Raw genomic sequence first — 25,009 nt, 5'->3', positions numbered from 1 at the left:
CAGCAAAATGTTCAGCTGACACCCAGTGATTTGTTTCAGCCAAATCAGGACTGGGAGAAAGAAGTTCAGACAATAACTAACTGTACTAGCTGAATTTACACCAGGGCAGTGTAGCCAGATGCTAATAAACACATCAGTTATAGAATGGAGGGGAAACTGAATTACACACACTGTAGAAAAATCCAAATAAGCCTGCCTTACTAGTTGCATAAACCTGGGAAAGGGGCCTGGGCACTACTGCAGATACTTCACATCAAATTCCTGCTTCACATGCAACTTTGACATGAAAAGCTAAAGTGTTAGACTGTAACAGTAATGAGATATGGGGTAATCTTTAACTACTGTATCTGTATAGAGGGACCCTATCCATCAGCCAGATTACAGTGCAGAGGCTGAGAGCCCAACTTAAAAATGGGTTATGTGGAATTTGGGTATTCAGAGAAAGCAAGCATCTGGGGCACTGAAAACTGCTGTATGAAGAGACTGGATAGAATTGTATTATTTATCCCAGAAAGGACAGAAATGGTTGAAACACCTTAAAACATTTTAAAATTAGTAACAGGATATGTAAACTATAAAGCTCAAAGTAAAGAAATGAAAATAAAACCATATATATTAAAAATATTAAACCCCATACTTCAGGTACTGCACAAATAGAGCACTGATGCTGGTGATGATGAGCAATTAATTGGGATTCAAACAGGGGTTAGATGTGCACACAGATAATAAGAATATTAAAGAATATCCAGAATTAGTTTGGTTATTTCATACCAAACGTAGGGCTGAACTGGAAGGCAGATAAAACCTCATGAGGTAGGATTTAAATCAATCTCTAATCCTTAAAAATTCAAATAAAGATTTTCATGAGGGGGGAAGATTATGTCCCAAGTAATTCCTGCAGGTTCCAATAGTCTTTTGAGGTACCTACTGACTTTCAGTATCCTAAAGACAGGATGCTGAACTAGGTGTGCTACAGAGAATGGTACCTGCTGTAATCTCTGTTACTTAAAGTGAGAATTGATTATGTCTGTTCAGAGCATGAGCAGAATCACCTTGCCTCCAACCTGTTTACAGAGCCAGGTAAATGTAATTCTGTTTTCCCACAGCTGTCATATAATAATCTTCACTCTTTAAGACCCACCAATTGATACGTCTGTGGTCTCCCCACTGTATCTTGCTTTCTTCTTTTTCTATCTCCTATCCCAAGTATCCCCATGAACTCCGTATCTCCTTAATTTTATGCTCTATTCCTTGGTTTCTCCTTGGTCACACGACATAAGAGTTTTAGAACACCACAGACAATGCTGCTTTTTGTCTCCTAGGACGGACTGAAGAAAAAAGGTGAAGGTCCTTTCCCAAACACCACTAAATCCCAGAACCAAAATACCTCCCTGTGGCTGCTACAATAGATACAGCTTTCCATCCACTTTCATCCGTGAAGGCTCTAAATGCCCCAAGGCTTTTTGTGCTTTTCAGGTGTACCAGCTGGCACAGGAAAACACACTACCTCTACCTGTAAGCCTTTCTTTTCTGTCTTTAATAACATCATGATGACAATTCACTGTTGTCAGTTAATGCTTATGCTGACAGTTACTGGCCACACAATATATGTTAACTACACCTTGAAGCAACATGGTTCACTTTGATTTACAGCTCAGATATATTATCATAGCCTGCTCACAAGCAAGTGACTTTACCAAGTGAGATACTTTAAAGTCTCCTTCTCCTCCACTGCTGCATGACTTCTGGTTTTATTTTATTAAAGTGCACATGCAGATTCTGAAGAACAACATGACAACCTCCAAAACCAGTGCAGAGACTCAGCAAACCTATGCCCACTTGAAGGCTGACTTGTGCCACATCCAGTCAGACATTCACCCAGCCATCCCCTGCAGAGGCTATCTCTAATGCCACATCAGGCTCCTGGACCTGGGCAGCGAGGGGCCTGAGGGAAGGGAAATGGAGGCAATGCCTGTTTCCAAACTCTGTGTTCAGATTTATTCACAGCAGGCACGTCAGCATGATTGTTCCGGAAGCAAATACAGCTCCACTGTCCATAGTTCCAGGAATATGACTCACTCTTATTTACTGTATGTGGCTTTATAAAGCCACAGAACCACCACGAGAGCCCTGAAAAGGCAATCAAACACCACTCTCGTACACTACTATATGTTTTCACCTTTTCTGTGTAATTACTGAGGACATTCATATGAAATCTGTAACCATTTCCAGTGTTACCCTGCAGCGTGGCAGCCCTTTCAGACGCAGCTCAACAGCTGCTTTATGAACTCCATTCAGTGGCTGCCAGACAGAAAATGTGCAGAGAAAAATAATTTTATTTACAGCTAACACACGGGACTTCAAATAAACAGTAATAAATGCTCAACAGGACAAGACAGGCCTATAATTATCTCTCTCTGTTGCTAATGACTACAGCGGGCCGACACAGGAACTGCAATTTACACCAGAGCTCTGTCATCCCAAGCTGGCACTGCCCCTGCTGCTGCCCCCAGGGGTTTGCTCCTCCTGCTCTCTCCTCATGACAGAACAGTGTGCCTTACCCTGAACACAACCTATTTTGCTGCTTTGTCTTAAGTCTGCCTTTCACCACTCTGCTGCATGGGTTCACCACGTAGCCACTCGAGCGTTCACACTGGCTTCTGGGTTGGGGCAGTAAAACGGCCTCAACAACCACCTCTACTGAAAATACAAAAAACTGAGAAGAGCTGTTACATTATTCACATTCACACACAGCAATCTGCCAGGCAAATTGAAGAATAAAAAGCTGGGAAAATCCTTCTTGTCACTGAAGTTAAAATATTTGATCTTGATCTGTAAAGAGGTCCTGCACAAAGCAGAATCAGACCATTCACTGAACGCAGCACCTTTAGTCCTCCTCTGCCTATATCAGACACTGGGAGAAGTGCCTGAAAACTCTGCTCATTGAACACAAGCTGTTAACAGCCAATGCAAGAGAAGCAAACAATGTAGCATTTCCATGCATCTCACAGAAAAATGTAACCAGGAGCCTTGATTATGTGTAACAAACTTTTTTGGATCAGACCTTCCCAACAAAACTTCAAGTGCCATTGTAGCTCCACTTCCAAAGTTGGTGAAAACTTCTCATAGCCAACAGATTTAGATATGTAAACAATGAAAGTATTGGAAAAGATTACTTATGTTGCATGCTCAATCTCCCTTTCACTAAAGAAGCAGTGGCAGATTTTAAAAGAAGGGCAGAAGACAAAAAGTCTAATCTCACAGCTACAGTGGCATGCACCCAAATCAGCAATCACATCTAGATTTTGTTTTCTGTTAGCATATAATACAAGAAAGCTGACATTTCCCAGGCAGAACGTGTGTTGGTATGCACAGGTAAGGTGTGTGAGTGAAAGTGGCTTAAACACTCAGCACTGAGGGATTTTCCTGACTTGACTCCACACTCTTGGTATTGTACTAGTATCTAGAGTTTATGCCTTCAAGCTTTTTAAAAGGAAAATAAACTCTGACAACAATTAACTGCAATTTATTTCTTCTATCAGATTATATGAACAAATACAAAAGCATTTCAGCAAGCACTTGGTACATGCACATAATTTAATTCACGTTTAATCTATACTGCCTTTTCTTGCTCAATACAGAATCACCAAGGGATGAAGCTGAATTACCTTTCCCTTCGAGACTGTGAACACTGAAAGTAAGCATGAACCCTCCTGCTCAGTTAAAAAAAAAAAGTGCACATTTTAATTGCACAGATTATACACACACACACATATTCTTAAAAAAACCACAAAACTTTCTCCTATTTAAGCTATAATACCTTATCTAAAAGTTGGGATAGGTCTTATGTGAATATACCAGTTCTGCAAAAAGCCTGGTATAAAGTATGGGGGGGAAGAGACCAGAGCAAGCATTTCCTACAGCATTAAAAATGAAAAGTGATCAAATGCCACTCCACTGTCTTATCCCCTTCTCATTCAGAAATTCCCCCAAAATACTGTCAAACTTCACTCAGACAAAGCAAAATGTCAAAACAAATCCTAGAAAGGTTATAAAGTCACTGGGTAACTATTACTATTATTGTCGTTATTATTGAAAACATAACCCATAAATATGTCATATTTATAAATGCTCTCTCCTTGTATTGAATGCACTTGGGGTATTAAAAGACTATTAACATGATTTAAGCCTGTGATCCTTCGTGTATGACAGAATTGTGGTAATGACTTAAAAACACTGTTAGTGAATACAACTAGGAAAAAAAAACCCAAAAGATGTCTGCAAACTGAATTTTAGAGAAAACAGATTTTTAAGGATGTCCTCGGTATGGAACACAATCTATTCACAAAGACTTCACAAGGATGTGTTTGTTTCTAAGAATTCAGCACATCTTGCAGTTCATACACATTTGTTGCCAATATCCTATTTGTGCAGTGCATTTACATAGACTTTGTGCACTTGACTACAGAATACTATCTTTTCTCTGACATTTTTAGAACATTGAAAGCACCTAATTTTCAACCTATGCTGATTTTTTAAAATTACTACTAACTGTAGAAAGAGGCTTTCCTTTCACAAAAATGAAACCATGTGAAACTGTCAAAATGCATGCTTCTTTTGTCCATGTGTCTGCTGCAAGTAGAGGCTCACTTTGTGATGTGCAGCTTTTGGTTACTTTGAAAAATTATCACAACAATGTATCTGAACAGCATAATTTGTATGCAGATATCTCTAATACAACATACAATATGGCCATCAATGTTTTTTTGACAGTATCTGGGAGCTAACGCTCTCACTGAGTACATCATGAACTCCAGGAACAAGCTCTTTGCAATTGGTACAGGCCTTGGGAATCAATGATCAGCAGAGACACTCGTGATGAGATTTTATCTTTGTCCCTAGCCAAATTCTCCTTGTACCTTTCATCGAAAACAGCAGTGAGTGAAGAACTGAAGAATAAACAACCCATGAGATCTGAAGCTGACCTCTCCACAGAGATGAATGCAGAGACATGAAGGCAGCCACTTCACATATTTGCACTTCTAACTCCAGTGACCACACACTGTGCTGATGGCAGTTTTTAATTAAAAAAAAGAAAGATACGATTAGATCTGTACTAAGACAGAGGTACCTTTTTTGTGTGTGTGCTTAACTCCATGAGGCAGCCCCCGTGATGCTGTAGATCCTGAAGCTCACCAGCAGTGCTCACTGCTGCAGACAGCAGATACCTCACGCGTGCAGGTGGGGACACACTTTCTCAGCCCCTGTTGGAAGCTTGCTGGGCACAAACCAGCACCCATCGAAAAGCTGAGGCATGCAATAAGGCAGCCTGAACCCAAGCAAGGAGAGTGCACAAATGGGTACAATATAAAAATACTTCTGTTCTGCTAATGTGGACCTGTGCCCAAGATGGTAGACCCTACCTTTTAGTACAGGCTGTTAGCCTGGGCTCAGTGCCATGACAAGGCACCTACCTGACCCCTTTGGAAGGAGGTAGGTTGTACCTGGCTGGCATAGTGACCAATTTAAGAACAGTGCTCTGGTACCAGTCAGCTATCTAGACATGCCAAATAGCTAACTGCTCCTGCTGTGCTGGTCAACAAGCAAAACATTTTGGGCCACCTGCTTCATAGCAAAGACTGGCATGTGAAGGTCCTTCAGCAGAAGAGCTAAGGCAGTCCAGAGTGACAAACACTGGAGCTAATTCTGCAAGTGGACAGAGACCTTCCCCAATGACGGGGAGAAAATGGGAGATTACGTTAGAGAAGAGGACCGTGTCCCTACCAACAATAAAAGGAGTATTCAGAGCAGAAAACTATGCCAAGTTTGCAAGGTTAAGACCCACCTAAGAAGGTGCATGTGTCCCTTTTTTCTACTGAGTAGACCTGTCAGGACTTGGGATTTCCACTTGACCTGCCAGAGTAATTCAGACGGATCATATCTCTTCTCCTTTGTATGCATTTCTGTGTCTTACGGCCTTTTACTGCCCCATCACTCATTCTGGCAGAGTAAGACACACCTAAATGCTGCATGAAATTTGACAACATTTTGACATGCAGTAAGCATTTCTGTCCATGTGCCAAGCAACCATTAAACATCCCAGCTCAGAGGTATCAGCTGGAGGAACTGTTGCAATCCCAAACCTGCAGGGTGTGCAACTCTGTAAGGAGATTCTACACATTTGTATTAAATAAATGGTTATCTCCAAGGTAGGGAAGGTACTGACACTTGCTCTTAGCAAACAACTACAGAAGCAATGACTGGATGCTCAACAGAACTATTCTCCTAGAGAGACTGAAGGAGGACTGTGATGTTGTTAAGATGAGGGTGCCTCCTGCACAGGCTTTGCTCAGAGATCTGCATGGTCTCAATCACTGGGTCCATGACAAACGTTTCAGTGAACAAAGTTAAAGCTACTTTGAAAGTATACATAAGATCACCCAGCTCTATTTTGGTGCTCAGAGCAGATCAGGACCAACTCTTTAAAAAATAAACCCCAGATCATTATACAGACTCACATTAGTTGAGCTAACCTGAGTGCTCCAAGTCCAAGAATACCACACTTAGCAATCTTACACCTGTGTTTCCTTGTAATAATTTAAATTGCAAACCAGATATTATTTAGTTTAAGCATTCGCAGGAATGTGATAAAGACAGATGCCCATATATCTTCCATTCCAAAGCAGTTTGTTTTCAGTCTGTTAATTTTACAGTGTGAAAATATTATCAGACACATCACATTTGTCAGAATAATGTAAGACTGAAAGTTCTTACAAAATTACACTGATTATAAATATTATATTCTAATGTAATATGAATGTAAATTTATATTCTGAAACTTAATTTTCTGGAAACTCCCAGAAATTACGGGGACTTTATAATGAATAAAGTAAATGTTTCCTTTCCCATTCAATTCTGAAGGAGGGCAATTGTCAGTATTTAAAGTTCTTTGTTTGGTCCAAAACACTAAATTAGGTATCTGAATTTCATCATCCATTTGTTTTGTTCATGTAAAAATTAAAAATACTTAAGATTTGAATACTGTAGGTGAACTCAGCAAAATACTGCAGATTGAAAAGGGTCAGAGGTTGGAATCCCAAAATGATATAGATCACACTTGTTTTCTCATCATTTTTCTGTTTCAGAGAACTATCACACCAGTTAAGAAATTCAGAACAAGCATGGAGTTTTAGGTATTCTCAGCAGCACAGTTAACTTGACAGGAAAACGTTAGGTAGAATTTGTGTCTGTGCTGAGATTTTTTTGGCAAAAAGGGATAGCTCAATTGCTAATGTTTCTAACCTACTTCTAAATGTCAGTGGCTAACGGATTAATTCATAAGAAATGCCACTTCATATATTTACGCCGCAAGCTTTATATATAGTCATAAACTATTAGAAAAAACACTGCTCGTTCTGTTTGATGCTTGGAATATACATGGTATTTATAGAGTTCAACCCATAGTATATATAATTTGGTAAATAGTGGAAAGTCTTGTTTAAAAAAACAACACCACTTCTAATGAGTTCAGAAAGAAAACACAACAAAACGGATGTTTCAGACCAATGCTTTCACTGTTTTATTAACAGATTATCTTTAGAACTGGTAATCTGAATGTAAGATAGACTGAATTATGTATACAAAGCAGACAATTACCAGATATAAAGTCAAATGTCTGAAACAAATTAAAAATAACCCATATCTGTACGAACAACATACTTTTTGTTATGATTTAATAGCTTTGTTTCTTAACAGGCAGTATAGACTTTTTTTTGCTTCAGCACTCTCAGTAAGTAAAAATGTGTGAGTTCTCTCTGCAGCTGGAGCACTACAGTAAAGTATGCCCAGGTATGCACAAGAAAAACAACTTCCTTACAGGCTGTGCCCTTGTCCAACTTCTGAATGCATCCTATTCACAAAATTTCTTGCAACATTAAAACCAGAAGACCTGGGACTTAAACCACAATTCAGACTTGGAAATATTTTAAATCCTAAAGTTTCTCTGGGTTTGCTAGTCATATTGAAGTCATCGTTGTTTGATCAATTAGCACTAGTCTTGAAGCAATGGCAGACACCTTATCATCTTGCTTAATGAAACAGAATTAAATCTATGACCCACTCTCTCCATAAAAAAACCAACAGAAACAGTAATCAAATTTGTTGTAAAAATTTTTTACTTATGTTATCAAACAAGCAGATTCTGGTCTATGTTTTATGGATTATCATACTTGCCTGGATGATGTAGGAAAGTTTCTTAAATGAGAAAGCTCCATCATATACCTGTCAGGCAGATGTACTATGCAAAAATATTATCTCCAGAACAGAGAATAATTTATCCTGGTTCTCAAACGCTTAACTGGGGTTTAAGACCTGCATTATCTGTGGGCAGACTTGCTGGTAACACTGCAGGTCAGAATGATGACCTCGAGTAAGCAACAGGAGCCCTTAATGAACGAGAAAGGGCCAGAGAAAGAAACTGAATTCCTGTTTTACCTCAGTGTGTTGCACACAAAAGCAAATCTCCATTTTGCTTCCTGTAACTACAGCCTTATAAGCATTTCTGTTGGCAGCACTGCCAGCTCAGGCTCTGCTTTCCTCTGGTTTCTTATTCACACTTTACACTTGTCTGTGAGGCTGTGCAATAAACGGGGCTGAGCAACCAACCTGCGCTACAGACCAACCAGAAAATGCAACTTATTTTTATCCTGGACCAATCCAGTTCACATCACTGCCTCACAGGCAGCCATGCTGGTGCTACTGGAAAGAAGCAGGAGCAGGGAAGGTGGAGCAGAGGCCACCCTGCAGCAGCCAGGCCTGCCAATGAAAGCAAAGTGGATCAAATCATGGGTATAGGTGTCATGAGACTGTGGGAAGTCAACAGGGGTGAAAAGAAATAATCCGTATTCTGTAATTTGATTATTATTGTTTTACTGATGACTCTGCTGAAGAGTGGGAGGCTGGAAACAGGATGATTATTTTTTATATAGCCAACATTAGCTGAGGATTAGGCAGATACATGCATTTTTCAAATAGCCACATCACTGACAAAGCAGTTGTTTGCAGCAGGCAACTTACTTCTTCCTCTACCCAGCCCAGGATAATATGCTCTGGTTATACACTCCACATTAACCTTATGCTACAGCTTTCATGCTAGTAGTTTCAGCCACAATTATTCTTTTAAAATCAGGAAAACAGGCCAAGGCAGCCATCAGTATATAGTAACAGTGAAACTAAAGTGAGCTCACTGCCCAGGTGCCTTGGGCCAACTGACAAGATGCTGGACCTGGACCCCTTCTGAAGCTTTGTCTTTCAACCTGGCTTCATTTTAAAAAATGTTGTATATAATTATCCCCATCTGACTGGGCTCCTCATAAAAGGACCTATGAATGATCCAGCCTCTTGAGAAGACTGACACTGATGAACAGTAGCTAGTTCAACCACATAGGTATCCACCAGGCTTTCAAAAGAGGGAAACTTTTTTTTTTTTTTTTAAACTGAGACACTGTGTTATAGCTTTCCTACCTGCAAACACAAACCAACACAGCTCTGATCACCATGGACAGAGCCTGCCGCTTCGTTCCTTCACTCAGAATCATGGATGTACTGCAGTTCCTCGAGGTGGTTCTACTGACCCAGCTATCTGCTGCTGAAGGGAACGTTGTGGTCCTCACCTTTCTTTTCCTACAGCTTCCCTATGAATTTGCACCGTTGGCGCTAACAGCATCTCACTCACCAGCTGAGTCATGCAGAAGAGAAAAAAAGCACAATTGTGCATAAAAAGCAAAATTCATTCCTGAGTTATGATTTGAACTGGCTCATTACATTTTACATACAAACAACTAACTCTACAGCCAACATAAGGGATGGTGAATACCACAAAACCAGAACAGTAGAGACTGATGGAGTAAGATGACTGTCTCTTGAGAGCCACATACAGCTCAGATGAAACCACAGCAACTGACTTCTGTTGGTATTATGCTGTGGCATAGTACTCACTGCCCTTTTTCAGATCTTACCTTCCTTGGTATCTCCTGGAATTTTCCTATCAGCACAAAAGAGAAAAATTTGGATGAGTTTTGCAAAGAGGGGCAGGGGTTCTACTTCTAAAGTAATACTGTAGAGTTGTTGTTTTTTTCTCCAAAGAGAAAGCCCTGTACAATCTACAAAGGCATAAATTTACAAACCATGCTCATATTCCTCATCACTTGGAGGAGTAGACACGCACCAGCAGAGTTTGAGGCCAGGCCAGCTACTCAGAGCCAGAGGAAGAGTCATCATAAAAAGACGAGAAAATAATGCTTCTCCATCCATAATTCCATGGGGTATAAAAAATAAGCTAGATGAGATTTTACACTCAAGCCCTAGGAAAGAGGCAAGGGAAAGCAAAATCTGATTGGTACTTGAATAGCAGTAGAGAATGAGAGAAGATTTAGGGTAGCATCTATCAGAAAAACACACATAATATTTGAGCCAAAATGTCACATTGTAGAGTTGCTGGAGAAATGATTAAGATTGCAGCAAAGAGCTGCAGAGAACGGCAACAGGGGGTTAGAAGTTAGAACAAAGCATGTAAGAACAGAACTGAGGAAGTGAACGTAACCGTTGTTCAAAAAAACCCCAACAAACAACAAAAGGTGTTTGAGCCAAGCAAGTAAGCAGCACAACAAACAGCATGTATACATTATATCAAAGTTTGGGAACAGCTGCTGTTCATGTTCATTTGCTCATAGTTAGCATAAAAAAAATTTAAATGATCCAGTGCTGCAGTTAGAAGCCCAGTGGGATGTATGCCATGCAACTTTAAACTATAAACACAGCAGTAATTTAATAATTTTTACCTAGGCTGCATTTTCTTTTAGCAGCACTGCTGCCCTTACCTTCCTGCTCATTCCAGCCCCATCCCTCTCCTTGATAATGCTGGTATGGCTACTGTGCAGCCCTGCAGCAAACAGGATGGAATAATCCAGGTGAAAAATTATCAGGCACCCCACCTCTCACCCTGCTGGATCATCTCCCTGGTAAGGTTTACCATGCAGCAGGCCTAACACTGGTGCCAGTGCAATGGAGAAGACATGAAGAAATCGTCAAACATGGAGGTTGCTTCAGCTAACATTACTGTCAAAGAAACATGTGGAGCTATGGTTTCAGTCTGCCAGGGAGTAGATAAACTTCAGAAATTCCTGGATTTCTCAAGCTACCATTTTTGGGATTTTGTTTCTAGTCTGCTCAATTAAAAAAATAAAATAACCTGCTCTTTTCTAAGTTTAGAAAGCTATCCAAAAAAGATTCTGCCAGAAGAGCAAAAAACAGCCTTAAGAGTTCTTCCAAATGGGGGAAAAAGCTTTGCCAATAACCTCATTGACCAAACAAGCTATTGCTTAGAGGATCCGATTTTTTACACATTACTTGAACTCTCCCCTCTGCCCTAAAAGTGTGAAAACATCTAGGGTAGACATTTTTGTTTCTGTGTCCTGCATAAAGGTACCTTCAAATTAATTAATTAATTATAAGGCTTCCTGCAGCTTTGTCTAAACTAGCTAGCATTGTCTTGGCTTGGTAGACCAATTGAAAAGTAATGAAATCCAGAACAGCAATTAGCAGGACTTTCCTATCTTAGGAACTATTTTTCCATATTTCACCTAATGGGCTTAATTTACAACAAACATAAAATCTCACAATACTCTCAGAAGAAAAACAGATATGCTTATTATCTTGAGTGGTAAAAGAAACTCTGTACCTATGCCCTTTGCATAAAATCATTGAGAGTACCTACCAATCATCAGTGCTGCTTTAAACTTGCATGTACGCATGCATGTTTTACATATGTATAAAACATACACATGCTTCCAAAAAGGAACACACTTCCTCCAAATTCTTTACCCTTTGAAGTGACTCTTCTACCACCTAGTTTTCCATTCTCTCCAATTTGCATAGAATACTCTAAATTCAGCACTGCCAGAAAAAAAAAAAAAAAAAGTAGCAGCAGCATGAGAAAATTCTTGTCGGTTTTGAAAATGCTTTTTTATCTAAAAGACCAACCAGACCCTGGAACATCTTCACCTTCTCCTGCACAGCTGATAAGGCTGTTTTAGACACATGGAAAAATGGAACATGTCATACTTGTTCTCACCTTTTTAATTGCAGTACAAGCGATCAAAAGTTTAGAAGAATAATATAGGTAGTAATGCTTTCATGCTGGGAGACTAACAATGATTGTTAATCAAAGATTGCTCAGGTTTTCCTAATCACCATGAAATATGATTGCACAGACTGGAAATGAGGCAACACTATTTTTTATTCAGAGAAAAATCACTGCCTTGTCATGAAACTTCAACTATATGCAGGTAGGGCACCAGAGAGCTCAAACCAAATTCAGTAGGGTTGTTTCTGTAGATGAGGATTGCTGTCATGTCCCATGAAACTAACTTTAGATTACAGGCAGAAAGCCAGTACAGCTTTCTCACAGCACAAAAGCCTTGAGAAGTGCAGCATGATCTCCACTTGCTTCCAGAGATCCGAAAATAGAAATGAAGTGTGAATATCCCATTTGTTTCACAAGGGTGTCAACAGAAATTCCTAGCTGGGGTCTTGTCTAGTATCAAAATCTGCACCTACACAGCTGTAGCTACACTTGGGCAAGAGGCTGTTTGCTTCTTACTGCAGCAGAACAGCTACTTTCTGAGTAAGATCAGCTACTACAGAATATTTTATATTTGACATCAGTACCAGCAATAGCTATGGTAGTGCAGGCTTCCAGGAAACAGATTGATGACTTGACAGTCTCAATGAGATGTTTCTAAACTTCCTGTATCAGCAGACCCCTCTCCCCTTTCAGCCTTTTTTGTGTTTTTGTTTTGGTTTGGTTTTGGTTTTCACCCAGGGTAGCAGATACCCTTATCACCAAAAGTATGGAAGGAAAAAAAAGATAACATAGAACAGAGGCAGACCATTTATTACAGATCCAGACAAAAAGCTGAAAGTGCTAATCTAAACATGGATGGTCCATCAATTACATTAATGCAGTAGAAATTATTACACTCTTCTTTCTTACATGCAAATATTTAATTTTAGGTCACCTGTAAGTGATGCTTAGCAAATACACCACCACCTCTCTGCTCCCTTCTCTCTCTGATCTGTGAGGATACAAAGGTGGTGAGGAACTGCAGAGATCTGTGTTAGAAAATATAGATCTGAGAATCTTCCACATGATTATAAAATAGAATAAAAGAAAAAGTCATGTTTCTAAAGCTACAAAAAACAAGCAAGGATTTACTGTCACATTTTTGTATTTAAAATGAAGTGCATATTCTATCAAAGTCAGAATGAATGAAATACACCAACCACTATGCTCTCTTTAATCTCTATTGACAGCTACGTTGCTTACTGAAGTCCTCAGATGGGTATTAGCCTATTACAACTTCAGAAACCCTCTTCTCATGCTGGTACTATTCAGAGTGAAGTATTGTAGAGCACTTTTGGCTTTCATTTCAAAATAAGTGTTTAAGTGACAGAGAATAGAAACACACACAAGGAGAGACAGGCCTATCTACCCATGTGAATCACAAATACCCATCTTGAATAAAAAGCCATTTCAGTGACTTCACATTTTACTGTAAGAACCACATTACTTGATACAGGGAAAGACAGAGACTCTAGTACATGCAGGAAGGTCTCAAAATTCCTCTGTTGAAAAATTCAGGGATTGGTGGTCACACTGTGACTGAATATAGCTATCTGACATTCCTAAAAAAGTCACTAGTCCTTTATGTAAGAAATGGGAAACTTGTTTCTAAACCTCCCCCCTCCAAAAAAAAAAAATCATAACAGGTGTTTTTCCAGAAGCAGATTATGTGCAGGCATTTCAATATTTAAGAGGGATCAGAAAAAAAAATTAAAAAAATTTTTTGGGGAAGAAAAGTCATACGACCTGTAAGAATTTATGCTTGTATACATTGGAGAGGTGTAACAATCTTTGGCTAGAAGTTTTTTACGAAGACTGCCACATCACTTTTACGTATTACTGTCCACAAAAATGCAGGTACCCAGGTTTTTAAAGCAGAAATGAAGTCAGAATAATGTCTTCTGTTCTAGGCAACAAAATGGGACAAAAGCCCCACAGCTGCAGCAAGGCCAGGCTGGTGTGAGGTGGAAGAGGCAGCGGGGTTGACATGTGCTATGAAAGCAGGGATAGAGGTCAAACCCTGCTCGCTGCACAGCACTTGAGGCTGCGGGTAACTGGGAAAGCGAACCCCCACCTGAGACTGGCCAGCCACGGCCGGGCTCAAGTTCACTTCGGGTTAAAAATACAGCAAGGAAACAAGGCAGCAAAAGGGAACCGTATCTCTGATACGTGATCCGCGCATCGGGCTCTTCCCCGGCCCTCCCGGAGCGCGGTGCGGGGTGACCCGGCACCTCCACCCGCAGCCTCCCGCTGCAAAGGAAAGCAAACCACCAGACCAAGCGCTGGCCCGAGCGTCTCCGCAGATTTTATTCAGAACTTCTCGGTACAGAGCCTAGGAGCACCCCACGGACTCGTTTCCACCGCGGCGAGAGTTTGTTTATTTATTACACAGCGCACCCGGGTCTCCGGGCGCAGCGCGGGGGCCGGCCCGCCCCGCGGGAGGGCTGCCCGCCCCGCGTCCCCGCAGCCCGGCGGGGCAGCCCGCCCGGGGCCGGGGCCGGGCCGGGGCAGGAAGGGGCGGCGGGGCGGGAGGGGCGCGGGAGGGTGCGCGGCCGCCACCGCCGCTCCCCTCGTCGTCTTCCTCCGCCGCCTCCTCCCGGGGCCGGGGCCGCGCTGCCCCTTCCCCGCCGCGGGAGCGCCGCCGCTGGCTGCCGACAGAGCCGCTGCCGACAGAGCCGCTGCCGACAGAGCCGCTGCCGCCGCCCGGCTGTGGCGGCCGCCGCGGGGCCGGCTCCCATCCGCCATGATCCTTTGTTCGCGGCGGCGGCGGGGATGTTGCAGGGCTCGGCTCCATCTTTAAAGCGGGCGCCCCTCCCGCGGGCGGTGCGAGGCCGGGCCCCCGCGTCCTGCCGCCCGGCGGATCCCCTGGTCCCCGCCGGGCTCCATTTCCTTCCCTCCCCCCCGCCCCTGTTTGCTGGGCGCCGTCCTCCTCTTACCGGTTACCAGGCTGCTCCGTCACTGCTTTCGTTCGCGCCTAGGATCTCGCCGCAGTTTTATTCTCTCCCCCACGTAACACACCGCGTCAAACTACACCTCCGCCGCGTCACTCACACACACACAGGCGCTCCCAGCCCGGCGACAGGCAGGCAGCGGCCGACTGAGGAGCGCCAGCCAGGGAGCAAGCGCCGAGCGCGCCGCGGCCCCGACGGAAACCGCCGAGCGCTCACGGAAACCGCCGAGCGCCCAGCAGGCGGCGGGAACGGCCGAGCGCGCCGCCGGCCCCCGCGGAAAGAGCCGAGCGGCCGCGGAAACGAACGAAGCGCCCCGGAGGGGAGGCGGAAAGAGCCGAGCGACCGCGGGAAGGCGCGAACGGCGCTTCCGCCCGGTGCGGCCCGGGAGGCGACCCGAGCGGGGCAGGGGCGGGAGGGGGCCGGCGCCCCCCCTGCTGCCCCCTGCCCCCCCTGCTGCCCCCTGCCCCCCCCCCCCCCCCCCCCCCGCTGCCCCCTGGCCCCCCCCGCTGCCCCCCCCCGCTGCCCCCTGCTGCACCCTGCCCTCCCCGCTGCCCCCCTGCTGCCCCTTGCCCCGCGGGGCGCGGTCCCGGAGCGGTGCCGGTGTCCCCGCGGGGCTGCCCCGCGTGTTGGAGCACTCGCCTCTTCATGGAGCTCCGCTAGACCTTCAGCTGCCTGGGTACCGCTCCGGGCTGCAGCTCACCCTGCTCGCTGTCCTCTGGCCTGGTGACCAGCCAGCAACGGTGGCCCAAAGGCAGGCGGAGGGGGCTGCTGCTCCGTCGTTACACAAATACCCCTGTGAAATCCCCCAGCCCTGAGCGACCGGCCCCCGATGGCTCTGGAGGGACAGTCCTGTCTTGGTAGAGGTGCAGGCACCTGGCTCCGAAGCTGTAAACCCACCATTTCCAGAGCAGCTGTGGCCAAGGTGGCAGTTTGCACCTCTGGCATCAGCCCTGTGCTTTGCTGCCTCTGCAGGGACAGACCTGGTCACAAGGAGCAGGGGAAGAGATCCGGGTTTGTGTCTTGTCAGAGAAGAGGAGCAGCCACGTGTTGTGGTCATCAACCTCATCTGCAGTAGCAGCATGACATTTGTCACTCAGGGTTGTAACACTGGATAAGTTAACTTTTTCTAGGAAAGGTTTTTCAAATTGTTGATGCCACCACAGAGCAGGGAATGGACCAGCGCTGCTCCAGGTGGGTGAGTCCAGCCCCATCTCTGGTTCACAAGCTGAATGCACCCTTGAAGAATGAACTGTTTGATCTACAACTGGGTAAAAGCTACATACAGCCTGGGAGAAAACAATTTTCGTTTCACAAAACCTCGAGATGGCACTGTGTAACAAGATTTGAAGCACCAAGTCTGGTTCCTTTTTGCAGCTGGCCAGGCCATGACTGCAGCAGGAGACTCACCGGGACCACACCGATCTGTGGTTGAAGTTAGTTTTGCTCTTGTCTTGTTTTCTCAAGAAGGTTGACCTTATTTTACTTAAGTTAAAGTTAGTGTAATCTAATTCTATCAAAAAATAAAAGAGACAATACAGAGAGCAATTGCAGGTGTACTTTGCATTTGATTTTGTTGATTACAGGTGTCCTAAAATAAGCTGAAAAAATCACCACTGATCTATAAAAAAAATCCAAAGAACCACCACCAAAAAACCCAACTACAACAGCTCAAGTTAATCAGATGAAACATTCTTTTATTTACAACACCTACTAAGGCTTGGGCACAGCTAATTTTCTGCTTCTGCTGTCCTTTTTCCCTCTGCCCTGCCTGCAAACAGGAGCTCCAAGGCTGCAGCACAGCAGGGTCTCAGCTGCCACCTCCCCGCGCCCACTCCAGCCCCGGGTGCTGTGACCTGCCCTGTGCCTTTGGTTCATACCTGATCCTGCCTGCAGGGCACTGCTGACATTGGTTTTGGAAATTATTTTCTTTTTCTAGTCTGCTGGGATTTGAAAGCTTGATCCACTAAATAAGTCTTTTACAATTCCTGCTGGGAGCAGAATTTTTGCTGCCGTTTAAAGCATTTGAGACAGGCGAGAAATCTAAAACCAGTGTTTCTAATTTGGTATGTTCATTGACAGTGAATGGAAATGCTTCTTACTTCAAACCACAGGTGGAGGTGTGAAGGGCTTGTCTCACAGTCGTGTCATTCTCATTTCATTCCACTGGATATTGAGATAGAAGGTTGTTTTTAGTAGCATTTTGACATTTGAACTCTATCACCGTTTCACAGTTTTAATATTTTAATGTGTTTAATAAAGTATATTCTATGAATTTTGTTACTATGTACAGGTGTAAAGCAAACTAGGTAATTAAAAAAAAAATGTTTTAATTCAGCCAAAACACAGAATTTTGATGTGTGCATTTTAAAGTTTGCTAAAACTCCTGCATTTCAAGGAGTGATTCTGAGATCCAAAGCATATGGGACCAGCCTTGGTGCTCCTCTTGGAAGGAGTAAAGTACTTTCTGTGAAAAAACACTTTTAATAAGCAGAATAAATGTAGCCATCTAAGTGCCTCTTATTTGACTCATGGATTTCTTTATCTGCTTCCCCATCCTTCTCTCCCCGCTTTGTGTTAATGTTTGTGTTGCATCAGCTTCTTCAGCTACCACAAATGACCAATATCATATACATTCTCCACCCACGCGTGTTTCCCAGAACGGGATTGCTCACCCTCCTGCAGCAAGCCTGCAAAATCACAGCAATAAGCCTTTAAGGGAGTACACTCAGGTCCTCAAAAGCAACTAAAATGCACTAACCAGATCTCAGTGAGTGGTTCCCATCAGAACCTGGGCAACATTCTGTACCTGAGTGATGAGTGCTGCTGGTAGGACTCAGTTATGGTCCCCAGACCAGCCAGGACTGCCCTGTGCAGCTCCTTGCAGGGCTCTCTGATCCTGATGCCTGATAGATACTGCGGTGCCCTGCAGATCCTTGCCAGCCCTGCTCTCACTCACCACTCTCCCACCAGCTCCTCATCACTTCTCTGAAAGTCTGTCAGTTCACTGATGAGATGGCAAAGGGCATCTTGCAGCGGTGGCCACTTCTCTACCACCTAGCTTAGGCTCCCCATGTAAGAGGTAACTCAAAGCAAGTTGTCTTAGACTAAAAGAGGTGCCTGAGGTAGACCAGATGCCTGAAGTGATTTGAGATTACACCCAATGTTATGTGTCTTTGGTTTCTTAATCTTTTGCCCCCTGCCTGAAGATTAGACCATATGTGGATGGGAGCTGCATTCAGCCCTGACTCCTATGAGTTCAGTGGTAGGGCTGAGTGAACTTATCATAAACAAATGCAGTGAAACCTTCTGATGGCTGTTTCACATGTTTCTCCTTCCCTTACAGGTTTACTGGGTTTTGTGTGTGTGTTTTGTTGTAGTTTGGTTGTTTTGTTTTGTGGGTTTTTTTTTCTTCTCATCATATCTGAGCAAAATCAGAGCACTAAGCAAAGCCAGAACTTCTTTGGGAGTGGGAGTGAAAATCTGAGCTGCAAAATCCCCCTCCCTCACTAACATCTAGGCATTCCTTTCACTGTTGCTTCTTGGGCAATCTGTAGAAAATGGGATAATAATGATGTGCCAATTAGCCACAAAGTCCAACAGGGAGAGGCTGACTTGGGGAGTGTACTGGAATGCTCAGCAGTTTTCTTCCTCAGCAGAAGTTTGCTTGATGATGAGTGAAACTTGGCAAGATTAATTGCCTTTCTTAAAATACACCTTCAGAGGCAAATTGATTAGCTTTGCAACATCAGGTTGGTTATCCTGGGCAGTGGACTCTTTGCATACAGCAGGTTGATTGCCTGTGGCCCAGGGTTCATAGAGGCTAACAGGTGACATATATAGATCAGGAAAGTTTTGCACTTGGCTGCACAATGCATACATTGCAGTCTGGAACAGCTGACACTGCTGACACTGATAGCATGCAAGATGATATTTATCATGGAAACAGAAATACATATACATTTTCAGTTTACACACTGCTGTGAAGAGGGCAACACAAAAGTATTTTTTGTGGGCCACAGCCACCTCTGGGAATGATTTATAACAAAATAATCTTTCAGCATAGAGTACTTGCTGACAGTTTCTAGAAAACCTGTGCAGTCCTGCAGTGCAGAGAGTTTTGTACAGGTATGACACTAAGCATAAGGAGAAAAGAAGACAGGGTGTGCTCTGGGACTTTGCAGCTACATTCATTCATGGATATTGTCCCAAGGAAAGGGAGAAAAGCAGAGTAGTTGCAAATAATGAATGTGGAAGGGACAGATGTTACATTAGGCAGTTAGTTTAAGTGCCCAGCACTTTCAGTGTAAGGAGCATTGCATTGCACTTTCCATCCTATACAAACAGACACTGATTTTAAAGCAGGTGTAAAGGGGAGGTAAGGGTGCCACCATACCCCTGTGATGGACGTGGCCCTTCAGTAGCACAGACAGAGGATTGAACTGATGGTGACTTTCTGAGGATAAGATGAAGATAGTGAAGAGATGTTACTCTGAAACCCAATGGCAAAGACATGTCTGTCCTCCATTTCAGTCTCCGCTTCTGAGATAGATAGAGGCTTAACTTCAAGCTCCTGTACAGAGCAGTCTTCTATCATTTCATAGCCTCTCAGGACAAGCTAAAACTGCTTACTCATCACGATAAGGACAAAATCCTGCAGGTTCAGGATCTGCCACAGAGAGCAAGATTCACTGGACTCCCTGAGCACTTCATTACAGAAGTAGGTCTACATTCACAGCTAACTCAGAACAAGGTAACCAAAAATATAAATGTTTTTTCAACACTATCCCACTTAAAGTTAATGAACTGCAGCTCAGGTCTGCCCTCACTGCTCTTGAACATTCATCATTGCTAAAAGTAATAAATATTCCTGGCCAAATACAGACTTTACAAGCAGGCAGGTTGCATGCTCAATTAGTCCAAGGAAATTGGTCACTTTGCTTAACCCCTGCCGTTTGAAATATGGAGCCCTGCTGCTGCACCATCCTGCCAGAGCAGGATCACGTTTCTTCCACTGACAGAGCATCCGGGGACAGGAAATCCTCCATCCTGAGCCAGGGACACAGCCATTCCCTGCTGTGCCTCACCTTGTGTGGAGTAGAGGAGTTTCTCTGCCTTGCAGGTTGCGGCAGCAGGATTTGCCTGCTCCAGCCAGTGTAGCAATTTGTTTCTAAGCCCTGAACTTTTGGTTATAGTTTCTGCTAAATAATAGCCTATTTCAGAATTCTCAAATATCATACCCCTAGCAGCAGAGAGGATATTTCAAGGGCAGGAGCACGGGATCAGATGAGCACAAGCAGCTTAGACAACGTGCTGTTTTCTAAGCATAGCCAGTAAAATGCATTATCTGGCTCCTTGAGCACACTGCAGCCTAGCCCACCCTCTGAACAGCTCCCATAGGTATTAGGGAGAAGTCTAGGCTTTTCCTCCAGTTCGTGAAAAATGTCTCTTGAAAGTAACTGTTTTCTTGCCACTGTAGCTTCACTTTTCTTTGTCTTCTTCACTAAGCCAAATTTCTTTTCACTTTGCTTAACCGTTTCTACTTTTGTTTACTTTGTGCTCAGTTAACTGTGAATTTAGACCAAATCCCTTGCATGGCCTCTTCTCATTGCAGAGACATCCCAGCTCAGGTAGTCCTGGCAACAACAGATGTCACCCCACTCTTTGTCTGAAGATGACCAATTGTGTTCCCATTAAACCCCCTTCAAACCAGGCTGCCTCCTTTGCCTCTGTCTCTGTCCCCTCTGTGACACAGCGATGGTGTGACTTTGTCTAAGCTCTGCAGTGCAAGCTTAGGTACCTCTTTTCAGCCTCTCTCCTTCTCTGTGCTGCTTTCCCTGCCTTGGGATCGACAGATGACATCCCTGCAGAAGCTTGGTTATTGTTACTCCATCTTACAGCAAGTCCCTCGTGTGCCAGATGTCAGCAAAACTGCTTTGGGCTGAGCCTCTAAAGGTCACATAAGCTCTGAAGAGCATCTTCTGTTTTCACGTGACAGACTGTCACACAGAAGGGAGAACTAAAACGAATTGCTGACCAGGAGGGGTTTAGACATGCTATAAATACCCGTTTATGCTCCAAACAATGGTGACTTTTTTCTTGCCTATTAAACCCTTTCATTACATACTTCATGGCATGTGGGCCTGGCTATACTCGAAAACTTTCTGTTGCTGTAAGAGCTAGAAAAAAAGGATGTCTGATATTATCAGCACTCATCCAAGTACCAGACATAGCAAATATAACACAAATGGGATAATGACCTGGTATGGAAAGGCAATGTGGGTACACCTGGAACCCTGCATGCTATGAAGCGATCGCTGCCGTGAGGCAAGATTGGCAATATGCATGAAGGGGAGAGAGGGCAAGTATCCCAGCAAACCACACAGTCAGATCCATCCTTTCAGATGAGAATGGGATCTCATGTTTTTCACGTGGAGGAAAAAGCTGTTGGATGTGGCCCAGTGGAAGTCAAAGCTAAAATGAAAAAAACAGAACAAACCCAGTAACTGCTGTCAGAATGAAATGGGGAGAAGGAGGGAAAATGGTTAGGACTAATTCTTGAAAATACCTTCTGAGTTTTGACCAACTTTGGCCCCTAGTGGCCACACTTTAGCTTAAAGTCAGCTGGGGGTTGGTATATTCTACATCACCCTGCTGATAAAAATTCTACTTCTATCAGCACAGCCTGCTGGTTTTGAGTCAGTTCCTATTGTATAGAAAATATTATTTAGACTGACTTTCACACTGGGAAAAAATAAATCTTATACTTCCCTAGCTGCCTTTCTGCCATGTGAGAAGCTGGGAAATACTCCCGTGGTGAATAACTTTGGTGCTGGCAGGAAGAGGGGAGTCTGTGTGTGGTGCTTGGTTTCAGGATTGCTGTCTGACTGTCTTGGTGTATCAAATGTCTATGTATGTTGAACAGCTCAATTTTTTAGCATGTCCATTTCCTATCACATCAGGTTGCAGGAGTTGTGAGAAGGCGTGAGGGTTTTTTCAGAAGCTAAAAAGACAATAGAAACAGTTTAAAAGTGGCACAGGTCAATGTGAAGCAAAAGGCAGGCAAAAAAAAGGGTGGGTGGAAGAGAAGAATGATTACCATTAGCTTTCTTCAGTTTCCGTCACAGGCACGTGCTACTTACTACTAATTTAGCTGCATGAAGGAGCCACAGTTTCTTTAAAACATGCCAGGACTCTGGTCTGTCTCTCAGCCTGTAATATCCAAACAACAAATTGGGTCCCAGCTGGGCTGTGTTTATCAGCTTAAAAGGAACTGATTTCCACTTTCACAGTCAGGAGGAAAATGTTGTCTGACAAGAACTGAGATTGTCTCTCTCTCTCAAACTCTCTGTAAATGGGCAGTTTCAACCATTTGTTTGTCCAGGTACCGATTTTGCCTCTGCTGGCTTCAACTGTGCCCCATAAACAGTGGCACACCTCCATCGTCCACCCCCATCATCTATCGCCATCCTCATAATCCATCCCACAGGCAGGGTCCATCATCACCTTTTATCCACCACCACCATCTTCTGCACAACTAATTATGCTTTAACCTTTGCCCAGTTGCACTGGCTTAAGTGAAAATGACTCTAAGCTGATTTGAGTTGCAGTTAAACAGGCAAGCAGGAAGCCTTGGCTCAAATAGCTAGGTTCAGCTTTTTGTGTGTGTGCTTGTTCTTGCCTATTGTCTTTCAGGTCGATTTTCATGGACTGCTAATTATTAAAGCATGGTGATTTGTACAACACTTCTACTACCCTTGCTATTGTCTGTAGGTAAGAATGAGATACTGTATCTAATCACAAGTATTTATTTATCTATCCAATTATGTAACATATTTACTTGTGTGGCTATATAACATATAATTTAATTTGTTCTATGAAAATGGTGAGCCTTCCTTACTAGATTTGTGTCAAGCCCCCTGAACATAAATTGGAATTCAAATAAAAAATCACATTACTTTAAAGTATTCTTATTTAACTATTGATAAAATAGCTCAGATGGGCACAGTGTAAATGACAGTAAAATTGGCGTTTACAACAGACCTATTAGACAGCAGGGAATTGGACTGAGAAAAACAAATCGATTTTTTTCTATACCATACTTGAAGGAAAAACTGCGTACAGAAGGGATCTACTAATTTTAAAAATATTGGTCAGTTGATTACGGGACAACTGTTTGCTTTTTCCCTCTATCTCTCCCAGTGGGGGTGATCTCCTGGGGGCAGGAGAGCGATATGGTGAGAAGTGGCCTCCAGCCCTGGGTGAGGCCCCTCTCTGACCACCAGGTCCCCCCTGCTTTGAGACCCTGAGATGCCACTGCTGGGAACAGGCTCAGCAGCAGTTTCAGCATTTCCCAGGGGCTCCTGAAGCTGCAATGTGCACCTGCCTTGTCCCTGCTCCCAGTGAGCCCCAACAAGCCCCTGCCAAGGGTTGGGGAAATGGCCCCAGGTTGGTCTGCATGAAAATCTGCACGAGAAATCAGTGTCTGAAGACCAGCACCTCACATACAGCTTAAATAGAAAGCACCCTTTTTTTTTTTTCTTTTTTTTTTTTTATGAAGCCCTTGTTTGCACAGCTGTGGATGTGCCTGCTCCCCTCCCGCTCTGCTGCTGCACCCCCTTAACCCCGAGGACTACAAACCTGTCATGTTTCCAAGCCAAAGCCACCACCACCAGCTCTGAGGTGCTTGCGGTTCCCGCAGAGCTGCAAGGCAGCTGCAGAAGTGCTCTGCAAGCAGCTGGCTGGCCTGTGCCCCCACTCTGAGGGTTTTTATCTCCTGGATGACTTTTGGGGTGCAGCGTGGTGAGCTTCACCATGCGCTCAGCCTGGCAGCGGGCAGCCTGCACTGGCAGGAGCTGTCATGCTGGCCTTGCCCCCAGGACAGAGGGAAGGTGTTGACTTCAGGTTTTTTGGCAAGATAACTGTTGATTGTCCCCCTCACCCCCCTCCCTTAACTGGTAAGATTTGATATAAACGAGTCACCATGCAGAACTATATACAAAAAGATATTATATGATAAGGAAAAGCCAAGCATTTGGCTGAGTTTAGGCTGTTCTGTGCCTTTCTCAGCACAATAAAATTAACAGTATTATCTCTGTGTGTGTATCTCTAGCACTTACAGAAGGCTAATACTGTCAAAAAGACAAAAGAAAACAAGAACAGGTTTGGGAAGACAGCAGTGTTATCCCTAGAAGAGAAGATTTGTGGTTTAATTTGAATAGCATCATGTTGGAAAGACTCTGCCCTGGATGGAGAGTAAGTTATTCTGAGAAAGAAACTCCTGTCCATTTCTATCTGTAGGAAGAGATTAAGAAGGACAGCAGCAAGGACTCTGCCAGAGAGCAACACGTGGGGACCTGAGGTTGTGTAGCAGAAAATATTTCCTCACTTTTATTTAGCTCTGGGGCATTGGTGATTTCTAGCCCTCTGCCCATCACACCTGTCTCAACCTGCCAAATACTTTTAGCTCTTCTGGGAGCATACGCACACAAATAAAATTTAAAGATCTATGGCAAAGGTTTGGTTTCATTCATGGGTGCTTTTAGGAGAGAAGAGACAAATTAGATACTGTCTATCCAGGTTTCTCGCTGAAATTCAGAGTTTCTGGTGAATCACATCTGGATGAATCTTGATTTCTGCAAAATGGAAATGCAGTAGAGACTTTGTATTTTGCAAAGCCATAGTCAGGTCTGATCTCCCTCCTGATGTCTCCCACTGCAGATTCTCATGGTTGACATGAGACTCCCCCATGAGTTACAGCAAGTTTTGTGCTCCTAAGCACCAAATTTCATTCTCCTTTTACTCTCTCTAGGCTGGCCTTCACTGCCACTTCCATCATGACTACAACATCAACTATGACATGTTACACAAGAAGGTGGGA

The 25,009-nt window shown here is 43.7% G+C and overlaps 1 protein-coding gene across 2 annotated transcripts in view; it reads right to left on the bottom strand.

Moving 5' to 3' along the window:
- CREB1 (cAMP responsive element binding protein 1) overlaps nt 1-15,348 on the bottom strand; it is a 40,100-nt gene extending 24,752 nt beyond the window's left edge. Inside the window, exon 1 of one of the 2 annotated variants that reach the window (XM_051623001.1) lies at nt 15,118-15,348. The gene's annotated coding sequence lies outside the window, so the exon portion shown is untranslated. The remainder of the gene's footprint in view (nt 1-15,117) is intronic. The other variant, XM_051623002.1, reaches the window with a different exon arrangement.
- Nucleotides 15,349-25,009: the final 9,661 nt, after the last annotated feature.

This window comes from Apus apus, chromosome 6 (assembly GCF_020740795.1).
Source record: "Apus apus isolate bApuApu2 chromosome 6, bApuApu2.pri.cur, whole genome shotgun sequence".
Classification (NCBI taxonomy): Eukaryota; Metazoa; Chordata; class Aves; order Apodiformes; family Apodidae; genus Apus; species Apus apus.
Note: the sequence above shows the minus strand (reverse complement) of the source record. Positions and strands in the feature narration are given on the sequence as shown.